Genomic DNA, 13,170 nt, shown 5'->3' on the forward strand with positions numbered 1-13,170 from the left:
CAGGTCACATCGACGGCCACGGAGCCGCTGATCTCCCGTCATTACAGCTAAACTAACGCTGTGCTACAACCCAGGAAGGTAGCAACATTTTCCCTGTAAAAGCTTTGCTTGTTATTTGCTAACAAGTGGCTAAATAAGATAATAAGATAAAACGATGATAAGATGATAAGTTGCCACAGACACTGAACATCAGTAAGCGGAACAAAGGAGCTTAGTGATAATGACCTTACAGTCATGCGACAGTGGTGTAGTTTATTTTTGTCATTAGAGTTTTATTTTGCCGAATGCATTTACACTCAGAATCCACAAAAACAGACTAATTTCTGTAGATCATCTTTCTAAATAAAGTCTCTTAAGTGTCATAAACCTTTATGCCAAGCAGACCTTATTTTTTGTGATAATCCAAAAACCTGAGGGAAAATCCTTGTGTCGAGGAAAACAATGCTAACTACCAGGGTGGCCTATACAAGCAAGCTATTCATGCAGAACTGTTTTGATAGAAGTGTGTCGATAATTTCTCACGGCTAATCGCGTTAGCTTGATGTGGACACAGGACCGAACTGTAGCTCAGACTTTAGTTTTTGTGCAGCAGATGTCTTTGTCTCCGTCTGAACTGTTTTCAGCAGCAGTGGGACTCACTTTGATTCTGGGCCATTGTGTTCTGATCCGATCTGAATGGAGCTAATTCCTCTTTTTTTTTTTCACAGACAGAAGAATGGTCCATCGGGCTTTAAACTGTAACTGTGTGCTTTCACATAATCATCAGCTCACACTGGGTCTTTTTTGATGATGACGAGGCTGCTGAGCAGCTATTCCTGCCTCTGTGTCTTTAATCTGGATTAAATCCTGTTTGCACTGACAACACATGTAAACACACTCAGAGCCGAACGCTTGACAGCAGGATCAGATCAGAATAAGAAGAATTAGAGATTCTCCTCAGCTTAATCCCAGACACCAGATCAGAATAATATGTGAATAACAGCAGATTAACAGCAGTTCTCCTGCAGGGAAACAACAACCATCTAAAAATATCTGAAACTCGAAGGAATTAAAGGAGTCGTAGCGTTTCTGTGAACAACTGCAGCTCAAGTTTGGAATTCACATTTCTGCTGCACATCACATCTTATTCATAAAAGCAACAGTCCAGCAGTCTGTAAATATCTCTGTTCTGAGTGCTTTTGGAACCCGTAAGAACCTGTGCAGACTGGGTTGCAGGTTATGACTGCTTTTCATTGTGCTTTCAAACCAGAAGCTTTTAGATAGGTGTCAGTGAAGGCCAGCACTGAACACGAGGTGTTTAAAAGGCAAATATTGACACCAAATATTTGATTCAGGCTTTTAGGTACACGGGTACTTTATTGTCATTCAGTGCACTCCCGCCACAGTATGTGAGCACACTGTGAATGGAAATGCTCAAAGTAAATAAAGCAGTAAGATACTAAGTGGCCTGAACATACATTTATTTTAAAATTCTAGTAATTTAAAGATTTTGATATACCTGTTACAGTTTTCTTTCTTTCTGTGCAAGTTAAACTGTTTATGTTTGATTACATTTAAATATTTAGTAGATTGACTCAGACACCTACTGAGTCAATATAATGACTTTACTGCTTATTTCTATTGTGTGGATCTGTTTTTCTCTGTGCTTGTCCATTACTGCTGTAAGATCCAGACTGAGCATGTAGGCAAAGCTGCAGGTCTGCAGGAGCAAATTACAGACGTTAGCTAAAATACTGCATGCTGTCATACAGGTTGTTTGTTTTACCTTCATGGTAGAAACACTCTGAAAACTCTGACACCATGAATACATTAGGTTGCTGGTTTCATCACCGTGTCAGCACTGATAGAAGTGTACTGAGGGATGGCCTTCTTATTGTAGAAGGGAAGCTTTTGAAGTAAAGCTATTTTATTGCCGCTCGTCAAAAGTGAAACATCACTCACCATAAATATTTTAAGAACTAATAAGGCAAAAATGAGATCTAAGTCATGGTCTGTGATGACCCCCAACCCTACGGCTTTGTTGTCAATATATGAGTTTTTTTATTGTTCTCCCATATTGCAGGGAATAAAGCAAATAGTTCTAAGCAACACATCAAGAACTCTTTATTTTAGGGTTAAAACCTAACAGTTGTGTTCCTTCAGGGCAAGCAAGGCGAGGATTACTAGTTTCTAATTTAGCACTACCAAGTTCGAAAAACAGACATCAATTAAAACCAAAGTAAAGCAATTTCTCTATTTGCATCTAACACAGTGTTCTGTCTTAAAGCTTCTGGCTTGTTTGCATTATACCTTTAAATTTTTGCCATCTTGTGGCTGCAGTTGGCCACTGTCTCTGGAAGCAGTCTTAACTCTGCTTGACTATGAGCCACTGAAATCTGTATCGTGTCAACAGCTTTTTCTGGTTGTGTTTGTGCATTGCGGATGAACCTAAACTAACTCAGAGTAACTGAAAGATAAAACAAATCCACAGACTTCTGTTCTAAAATATATATATATTTCTTTATTCATCACATCCACCAGGTTACAAATAACTTGGTGGATAAACTGGTTTAGTTGTAGGGTTAAAGGTCAAGGTTAGGCTCCTACTACTCCAACCTAACCCTAACTGTGGGGACATAACAGTTATTCAAAGGTGTAGCACTGGACCTCAGTTGCCCTCTTAAATTTTCTGTCAACTTATTGGGTTTCACAGTGAGCGCCAAACGTTGAGGCCTCAGAAGTCATCTGTGCTGAGTAAAAGCAACAACTGTGCTTGTGCTGTCAATAGATTTTTGTAATCAGATACTTGCATTTTTTCCTGCTGAACATAAATATTTCAAAAAAGTGGCCATGCAGCAAAATGTTAACTGAAGGTGAAAGGTCGCCGCTGCACTGACAGCAGGACAAAAGTAAAAGGGATTGCTCCGCCCAAAGCTCAGAAAGATCAGCAGAGGAGTTTCTTCTTCTGCACAGACAGAATAAATCCACTCGGCCTCAAACACACATCACATAGTTTCTACTGCTCCCTTTCTGCACTGATGTTTGGGGGTCTCTACTTGGTTTTCCACCGCAGCATAAAATCTTTAAATTTGTTCATTTCACAGTTTTCATCTCACACTGTGCTCTGCTGCACTGTACTGTACTCTATTGTACTCTACTGTAATTGTTTCTACTGTATTTGAGTGCAGTCCTCTGCAGCCACAGCAGCAGCAGCAGCCTGTTCTCCTCCACAAACTGAATACTGATCACTGCAAACATTAAATATTAATAACTACAAGACTTTGATACTCAAACTATAACACACACACAGATGTGTGTGTGTGTGTTTGAGGGTAAATGTGTGAACAAGTGCAGGGAGGTGATGGGCGTTAATGATATTGATGCTAATTCCATCACTCTAAGTGCAAGTATGTGTGTTTCTGTGTGTGTTTCTGCATCCGTGTCTGTGTGCGTGGGTATGTGTGTGAATATATTATCGCTCCAGCCTCCTCTCCAATTAGCAGACTATGTAAGTGGTTCTGATCAGCAGGAGATCACATGACAGGATTTACCTACACCTCCTCGGCTCGCGGGTCCATCACAGCTACACTGAGAGGCTGTTAACACACCTCAGTGAGCCAGAGTAACACTTCCAGTCCCTGTCGGCACCCCTGACAGGATGCAGCCTTCAGAACAGAAACGATGAGCACAAATGATGTAAACAAATAATCGTTCTCCGAGGAGTGCCTTTTTATGCAATCGTAATCCTCCACAACATAAGACCATCCTTTAAACTCTACACAGTGTCACTCTCTAGAGAGTGAAGTCCTGTTTTAAGCCCTAATATTAGCATTTGGGTGTTAGAAGCAACCCCTAGCAGCCATGTGAGTACTTGTAAAATGTATAATGTGCACTGGTATCACCACTTCTAAATGAGGTGGTAGAGAGGTAAGAGATGGTTTGGACATGTGCAGAGGAGGGATAGAGGATATATGGGACAAAGAGTGCTAAAGATGGAGCTGCCAGGCAGGAGGAAAAGAGAACTACAGAGATTGTTCATGGACGTAGCGAACAAGGACATGCAGAGGTTGGTGTGACAGGTTTGGGATAAGGTGAGGCAGATGATCCTCTGTGGTGACCCCTAAAGCCAAAAGAAGGTACTCAGCACCCTGGAAACCTAAAAAAGGAAATCTATTAACATGTATTTAACATTGTAAAAGGGGGCATTTCAACCACAATCATGATCTTAATAATGCTTAGCATTAAAGGTTAAAGTTGTTTTTGTACCTAAATTTAACAAAAAATGAAAATGATTCTTAAAATGAGTCCATAATGAAACTCTAGCTCCAGTCTCCCAGTTGATTCATGTTTATGGATGTATGGACACATCACACAGACACCAAAACTTAAACCTTTTCTTCGTTTTTGAATTATTAGTACAATTAACCACACATCAAACCATATTATTTGTCAGATAGTTGTACTGGAAATGCTCCAACAGTCGCCATCTTCCCCCCGTTCAGCGCAAACATTCAGTGAACCAATGGCGCTAAGGTAAAGTCAGCTACAGCTTCCTGTCACTCAAAGTGGCCACTCCCCTTTCTTTAAGCCTTAATAAAAATTTTAATAAAACAATCTCCCTCAGTTCCTTTGAAAGGCAAGCTTAGCCAAAGAGGCCTGAACCATTTTTGTGCCAGACCGTAAACATGTGTTCTCTGCTGTAAATTTGCCCATTTAACACAGGAGTCTGTGGGGATCTAATCAGTTTGAAGTCTCAAGTGGCCGTTAGAGGAACTGCAGTTTTGGGCTCTTCTGTTTCTCAGCCCCCGAGGCTGTTTTGTTGGACTGTCCACCGCTCTGCTGGTTGGGGTCCACCGGGACCAGCCCTTCCATCAGATCTAATTCTGCCCCCCAGGCTATTAGACTCCCTCCTGGACCCAATCCCAGCTGAGGACCAGGTGTTTGCCTTTAGACCAGAATGCTGAAAACAAATATGTCCAGTATCAATGGATTAAATGATAATTGTTTAAGGTAGTCCTACCCCTCTCACAATACGAGCCCAGCTGAGGATCGGGGGTCTTTCTGAGATACAGTGATTTAGTGTTTGGGGTTGACAAAGAAGAGGGAAACAAAGTCATGTTTAAATCTGGTGAAAGTGTCTTATTCTGAACCCTGGACCTGAATTCACCCCAGAGCCTCACCTGGACCCGGGGCATCATCTCAACAAGTCATCTATTCAGCCCCCATAACTGCTGCCGGTAATAATAACTCCTCAGCTGCGGCACTGAGACCCTCTATTAAATCGCACGTTGGTCCAGATTCAGTTGTCATGACAACAAACACAAAGACGAGCAGAAGAAGACAACAGCTGGACGGAGAAATGGTTAAAACGGGAATGAAACAGGAAGTCGACCTCACAGCGTCGCCGCTGACACCGATAATCCAGTGCGAGCATGAAAGTGACGCATCAGCAGATTCAAACTACCGAGGCGCAAACAGGGGAGAAAAAATGAGGGCTACATTTTCCTGCATCAGGGTGGAGACGTGTAGAGGAGAAAGAGGAGGAGGTGCAGTTATATTAAAACCGAAACCCTGACTGTGTTTTACAGCTGCTGTCTCTGCTGCCTGCCGCCCCTCCCTCTGTAGCTAACAGGCGTGAACCAGCTTCATTATGTGTTTATGAGAGAAGAATTTTTTACAAGATTAAAACAAGGCTTTGAAGGGGTGTGGGAGGCAGAGGGGGGCAGTAAATGACAAAAATACTGTAATAACAGAGAGGAGGAGGAGAAAGAGGAGGGGGGGGGAGATCTGAACTCTAATAAACATGGGAGGAAAAAGCAAAGGGAGGAGATTCCTTTATTTAGCAATCTGTTTGATTCCCCACAGAAACAAGAAGATCAGGACGAGAGGAGACAACTGGACCTCCATCATCTCCTCCCGCACCGGAGGACGACTGAAGCCTCGTGGAGCACAGATTTCCTCTAACAACCTAATTGAATTTCTGAATGCATGAGTGACTCCAGTGTTGAAGTCACTCGTGCAATATATATATATATATAAAAGAAGGAATATGAAAATAAAATGAAGATAAAACACATTAATGGCTGCAAGTTCACCGCTTTTATGATTTTTATAGTCACATTCTCTCCTTTAACATCTCCATAACCATTACATTAGACCTAGTCTTGTCTGAACTGCTCATTAGATCCGTTTTTATTGCTTTTTTATGTCACACTGTTCCCCCTCTTCTGTCTGCTCCAATGGCAGCTTTATTTTTAATATATCATCGTTTCAGTTGCTCTTATATAACCCCCGACTGTGGTAGCTGTACTGTTGGGGAGTAGTCAGAGAAATGTAATTAAACCCGTAGTTGAACTACATTTCACTGCATCTTGCTGAGCTTTCAGCTACAATCGCAATCATCCCTCAGGTATTTAGATTACTTTTTTAGCATTTTTGTTGAAGTTAACTATTGAATAAGGAGCACGGAAAGAGAGGAATGTTGTGTTAACTCATTTTACCGGTGCTCCTCTGTTGCCTCACTCCCTTCTCCTTTCATCCTGACCACTGTAAAGGCATGCAATCATTCATCAGTCAGCCGCCACCACAGACTTTAACTTCACCGGAGTCCACGGGGGAAAAGAGCGGGCGTTACCCAGCATTCACACAGCAACAATGCCATACATCTCCTGCATCTCAACCTAAAAAAAGCATCGCCACAAAAGTCACCAACAAGTCCTTTGTTCGTGTGCGAGCAACGAAAGCCGAGAGTAAAACACACTCTGCACTGCAAAGACTGATCTTTTTTTTTTACAAACTAGTTTAGATCACCTTTATCTGAGTAGCTTTAGTTAGCTACGCTAGAGTTCTCCCTCAGGTGGCTTTTATGTAATTTGGTTTCTCCCTGTGCAGAATAAGTGGTAGGTCTGCTTTCACAGAAGTTTCCCCACCAGCAGATATCTGGAACAGGAATTTAAAACATTTTACTTCCTCACACAAAGCAGAGCAGATAGCAGATCGGTGGAAATTCAGGTGGTGATTATGCTTGTGTTGTTTTTTGGCTAATGCACTTCATAACTGAGGTGCTTCCATTGTCTGTGTGAGGTCATCACACAGTTAATTAGTCCTGAACGTGCAGAACTTTTGCACAGACTTTTTAATGATATTCATAATTCACCGCACTCAATGGAATATTCTTCAGATAATTGAATTAAAAATGCTCCAAAAGGCCTTCATATTACAAACACAGTGGATTGGTTGAGTTCAGTCTGTAATTATGAAACTTTAGGCATTAATGCAATCTAAACTCTCTGGGTTATAAAACAGTTGCATCCAAAGCCTAAAAGCCTAAAACCATTTTTGTATCAGGCTGTAAATGTTTATTTCTGCTGTGCAGTTTAACATTAGAGTCTATGGGGAGGGACTTAGTTTTGGAGCCAGCCTCAAGTGGTCATTGGAGGAACTGCAGCTCTTTTTAAGCACTGGCTTCATTTGTGAGCAGAACTCAGGTTAGAGAAGTTCATGAGAAAAGACTGAATTGTTTTCAATGAGACTCAAACACTTTAAAATGAAATTTGTATCAGCAGCCACAGACTCAAAGTTCTGCTTTAAGTAATCGGTAGATGTGCTTCAAACACTGAGTTTCATCAAAAACTGGGTCTTTGCTGCCAGAGCACAGGCGAATGTGCCGACCATCGGCCAGAATCCAGCTGCTTCGGGCTGTTTTTCTCTTTGGTTCATTCATAACAGAAGAAAATGATCAGAGACTGTCAGCGATGAAACAGTAAAGTGTCTCCGTCACCGTCTGTGCTGCACACATCTGCATCTCTCAGAGTCTCAGAGCAGGAATGCAAAGATGTCAGGTGCCAGACTTCGGCACAAACAGGTAACCACAGAACAAAAGGCCCGTACTGCAGCATCATGTGGACCACAGCACCGATCTGATTGGTTGATCTGTCCCCTTACAGAGAACCGATTCAAGTCATTAACATGTAAACTGGATGCGGTCGCCCACAGAGACGCACGTCGACACATTCAGGCGACACATCAGATGGTTAGCCTTCCACCAAAGATCAGCTGAACTTCTAGAAAACGTTCAAAAGAAAATTCTGACTGAATGCTCGTTTCCATGCACTGCGGCTGATGGCCGGTCGGGCGAGCAGCAGGTGGAGAAAATTCACCACAGAACCACCGAAGAACCCACGCGGTCGAGGTCATTAAAATGACTCCAATCGCAGCTGAAACAGTGCAAAAGGGAATCAGAAAACATGGCAGAAACAGGCTGTTTCTGTTGGCTTAAAATGACACTAACAGAATCAGGATTTCCCTTCATGATTATCATGGTTTTGGCATTATTGCAGCTATAAAAAAAAAAGCAATAAAGCTGTCAGTCAAATTCAGATTATATTACTATACTATCTGTGGCAAGATAATTAAACTCATAGAACAGGTGCACGGAGGTAATGAGAGTCTGTAAACTAAGTCTAAAGTGTACAAAAAGAACAAATATTTATAATATTTTCATACGTGCATAACTAACACGACCTTTCGGTTGTCATGCCACCGCTAGTCAAAGATTCATCCTAGAACGTGCCCTCGTCCAAGCAACAGCTGGCTGTGTCACCTGACAGCAGCCAACAAATTTGTTATTTACAGAGACGACATCCGTTAAACTGTATGTCGAGAGCAGAGAAATCCAAACTCAGCATTCAGTCGTTCAAACATGTGCTTCAGCTCGAAACTACTCTGGACAAAGAACATAAACGTAACCTGCCAGCTCGCTGGCACAAAGACCGTGCGTTGTTCAAAGCCACAGATGTGCAAACAGTGGAACTAATTCCAGTGCACTCCCTATTAAAGGCTGGTGTCTGCCTCCATCCAGGCTGCTCCATCACCTGAACCACATACAGTCTGTCAGTGCAGAAGTTAAATTGTCCTCAACCTGCCAATTCTCTAGCACACATTCCCCATCACACCTGAATGCACCAGTGTGAGAATAACACAGGTAAATGAGTGCAACACGACCTGCACACTCCATCCCAGCAGCTCCCAGCATTTTTATACTATGAACATGCATTAGAGGTGGGCTGCGTCCCACTGCGTGCTACGTGTGAGAAGAGGGATCTCCACAAGGTTAATGTGTGAAAATGGCTCAAGTTAAATTCTTTTTGCAAACCTGGATGATTTACTGACAAACGGCAGCTCTGCATGTTGTTTGTGCAGCAATGTGAGTGCATGTAACAAGTGCTTCAGTTTCACCACCTTTAGATGGGACAGAATTAATCGCTAACCCTGTGGTTTCCTCTGGCGTGCTGAAAATAGTCCTTGTATCACACCTCATGCTTTGTTTGTTTTTCCACTTAATCAGTCATACAAAAATCCAAGTAGAGCTTTATATAAATACACGTCACCTTTATTTTTGCAGGAGCTATGACCCCCTCTCACCAAAAACATCAAATTCACTTTATCTTCACTTCGTGTTATTAACCTAATTGTTTGCACACAACTTGCAGCGTCTTCACTTCCCAGTTTAAACACCACCGCTCTAATCCAAACCTAGCCCCGTGACATATTCTCAGAAATAAAGCTTTCAAACAGCTTTCAAGCTTTCAAAAGCTTTTAACCTTTTAAAGGGCTGCCTGATGTTTTCCTAACCTGATCAAGAGGACACGGATGAAGACCGAGCTTTAAAAAAAACTGTCCCAAACCAGATTTGAACCCAAGTCTCCTGAAACTTGGGATGTTTCCTCCTCTATGACCTGATTCACTAGTGAGACTTTATATTCTTGGAAATGGTTGGATACTTCAGGCGCGTTTACGTGGACACAAAGCGGTCAGGTTCGTGACAGGTGCTTAGAACATTGGAGTGAGATGATCAAACCACAGAGCATGTTACATACCGAGAAATGTCACTCTGTTAACACAGGAAGCCCAAATACTTCAGATATGACACATTTCTGATGCTGCAGGAAATTTTTCTGCAACGGCAGCATCACACCTTCAGAGCACTCGACTGTGTTTCCTGGCGGAGCTCAAAGTTTCCTCAGTGACTCACTGAAATGTCCTGATGGTTCAGCCTCTGTCTGAACTGACAGACGAGGCAAACGCTGCAGACAGTCGTGCATGCGTGTTGCAGACGGCAGAGAAAACCGAACTCCGGCGAGTTCGCTTCAACATCTGCAAACAATCTGCAGATTATTTTCCCATTTAATCAATTAATTGTTGCTGCTTCCAGTCTGAATCTCCAGCTGTGACGCATTCAGCCACCATGAAAACTCATTAAGGGCATTAAAACGCTGCACTTCATTCAAAGAGCGCGTTTAATATTTATCCCATCACACTGCTCTCAGTTATTGCTGTGCAACCTAATAGTTTACAAACAATAACTACAATGAGATAATAAAATATAAAGATTTATTAAACTAAACTGCAGTTTAAATGTGATTTCACTGTAGAGCTATTAAAATCTGCCCCTCCAGCTACTTTATTACTGACGCATCAATAATAATGAAATATATAAACACAGGAGGGTTTCACACAGCATAACACACACACACATGAAAAGAAGGATTGTACATTCACTGATCAGAATTCATTAAACTTTATTCATGAGATAAAAAGATAAAAATGAGTTTTTTAAACACCCAAATCAGGCGACATCATCAAAACTTAATTAGCTTTAATTAATTATTCTGCCAAACTCTGCAACCTTTCGCCTCAAAAATCACACCCAAGCAAAGAACGTGACAAGACCGATCAGACAAATATGGTTAATTATTCTTTGATTCATTGCTTCTGCTGTTTTTGCCACACAGGGCGGGGCTGTTATTGTCTAATGAGCCCATAAAGCTGGTTAACTGACCTTCATTTGTAAAGATGTTAAAGGATCCTTTGAGAAACAGACAGTTTTATTCAGTTATTAACTCGAGGTTTTATTGTCCGGCTCTGTGTGTCTCTCTCGGGGCCCTGCAGGTCCACGTCACGAGTTTAATTAAAGCGCTTCATAAGACGGTACGAGAAGCTTTGCTGTTGTTCAGCAGGTTTGGAGCAGCGTTCACGTCCCCGTGCGTCCTGTACTGTGCGGTGTTCACACATAGAGGGGCGAGTGTGACATAATTCTGCCTGTCAGGAGTGGATAGCTTGCATGTTTTTGTTTTGATCTTGTTTTTACCCACAAATGTGTTTCACTTTTACTCACTGCTGAGAATCAGACACAAACTTTCTGAGGCTTTGGAAAGCACCGCTGACGATGCTCGCAAGATGCCACGGGTGTTGGTTGCTTTTTGGTTTTTCTGCCCTCACTATTTAAAAAATATATATGTTATGACCGGCAGCCCAAACGCAGCCGTCAGAACTAAAACTTAAAAGTTGCTGCAGCTTTCAATGCTTGGGCTAAAATATAACCCTTCGCAGCATTTGTCATGTAGGTTAAACGATGACAGCCACCAAGAGCGTTTAACGTGATGCTTTAGAAGTGTCCACATGTGATGAGCTGTGAGTGACGGGCCTGTTTCACTCAATCTAAACTGCTTTGAGAAGTGGCAGGGGCTTTGAAACAACAGCAGTGTTTGACGCTGTGTGAATCAGACTGAGCTGACTGTTCATAGACGTCCAGTTTCAGGTAAAACTGACTGCGTTTAAATCCTGTGACACTTGTACTAACAGGTTGGGGCGGGTCCATTTTTGACTGGGATGGTTCTGCTTGCTTTGAAATGCTGCTTCATCCTGAATTTGATGTTTTACTTGTAATTTACTGTAAAATATTTTGTTCTGAATAAAGATTTCCAGGGTTTTACTGCACAGTGTTGTACTTTTGCAGCAATGCTGCATTTTTGCCCTGTGATCGACCGGTGACCTGTCCAGGGTGAACCCCACCTCTCGCTTAATGTCAGCTGCAAAAGGCTGCAGCCCCCCTGCCTCTCTCCAAAGGATAAAGCAGGCAGAGCTAACAGATGGGTGAATGGATGGATAGATGGAGACCCGCCGCACTTCTTCTACAGTGTACATTGTCAAGCAGCTTTCAAAGGAAACAACACAACTCAGACACAATAATGAAGGGTTAAGTTACCGATCACTGCACACGGGGGACACTTTTCATTTCAAACTGCAGGATCTACTGTTTCTATTTTATTTCACTGTCGGTGAGTTTTTATCTGTTTCACGTCAAACATTTTTGTCCCAAATGAGACTTCAGACACAGACCATGACCATGAGTCTCTGCTGCAAAGAAGCACACAGATTTCAGCATTACATGGACTCGTGCATCCTCGGGTTGGCACATTTTTAAGTGGAGGGGAGGGTTTTCGTGGGAAATTCTTCCACATCTTAATTGAATAAAGCCCTCAAACAGCGGCAGCTTTGTCACAGAGCTTGACACAGCGGCTGCACCTTTATGCGCACAGCGCTGAATAAACTGCCAGCAGCAGGAGGAAGACACAAAAAGATGTTTACAGGGAGATGCTTCACGTTTGTAGCTTCTTTTCTTTCTTGTTTGACATGTCTGAAGTTCATCACTCTGAACACTTTACTGAAGCCGTGACTGCACTACCACGGAATAAAACCAGCGTGAAAACAGAATTCAACAGTCAGCGACACATTTCAGAGCAAAAGAAACACAGCTGCGGGAAACTTCTGCGCACAGCGAGAGAAAGCGACGGTCAGAGTCCACGGCTCTGTGCCACTGATCTGATTCCTGCTCCACTAATTAAATAACGGCGCAATTAAGGAGAGTCAGCTGTCAATCAAAGCCTCCTCTACGAGCGAGAGGAGCGCACAGCGAGGACGGAGTGAGAGAGGGGGAGAGAAACGGGCACTTACTTCTTTCAGGAAACAGTCCGTTTTTCTTTCATTCCTCCAGAAAATTAAAATTAAAGAGGCGACAAGAACTGAAAGAGCCTGAACACCGGGCGAGAGAGAGGGGGAGAGAGGGAGGACGCAGGACTACCAACAGACAGATGGAGAGAGAGAGGGGATGACAGGAGAGAGAGAGAGAGGGAGGGAGGGAGAGCAGCCGGCTAGATGGCTGTAATCCCATTATTGTGAACGACACATTGTTCTGAGAGAGAGAGAGCGAGAGACGTTCACAGGAAGCAGGGAGAGAGAGAGCGAGACATTCAAAGAGAGCGGGGAAGAGAGAGAGAGAGAGAGACCCACTGGGAATAAAAGGGGCGGGGCTTATCGGCCACACTTCTAGGTGGTGTCAGAGGGGGCGTG

General features: G+C 42.8%; 1 protein-coding gene across 3 annotated transcripts in view; it reads right to left on the reverse strand.

Annotated features, from left to right (window-relative positions):
- Nucleotides 1-13,170, reverse strand: part of plxnb3 (plexin B3) — a 93,915-nt gene that overhangs the window by 42,929 nt on the left and 37,816 nt on the right. The window contains exon 1 of one of the 3 annotated variants that reach the window (XM_082519095.1): nt 12,775-12,983. The exons of the other annotated variants lie outside the window; for them this stretch is intronic. The gene's annotated coding sequence lies outside the window, so the exon portion shown is untranslated. Of the gene's footprint in view, nt 1-12,774; nt 12,984-13,170 lie in introns of those variants that run through there. 3 annotated transcript variants of the gene reach the window in all.

This window comes from Aulonocara stuartgranti, assembly GCF_965226115.1.
Source record: "Aulonocara stuartgranti genome assembly, chromosome: 20".
Classification (NCBI taxonomy): Eukaryota; Metazoa; Chordata; class Actinopteri; order Cichliformes; family Cichlidae; genus Aulonocara; species Aulonocara stuartgranti.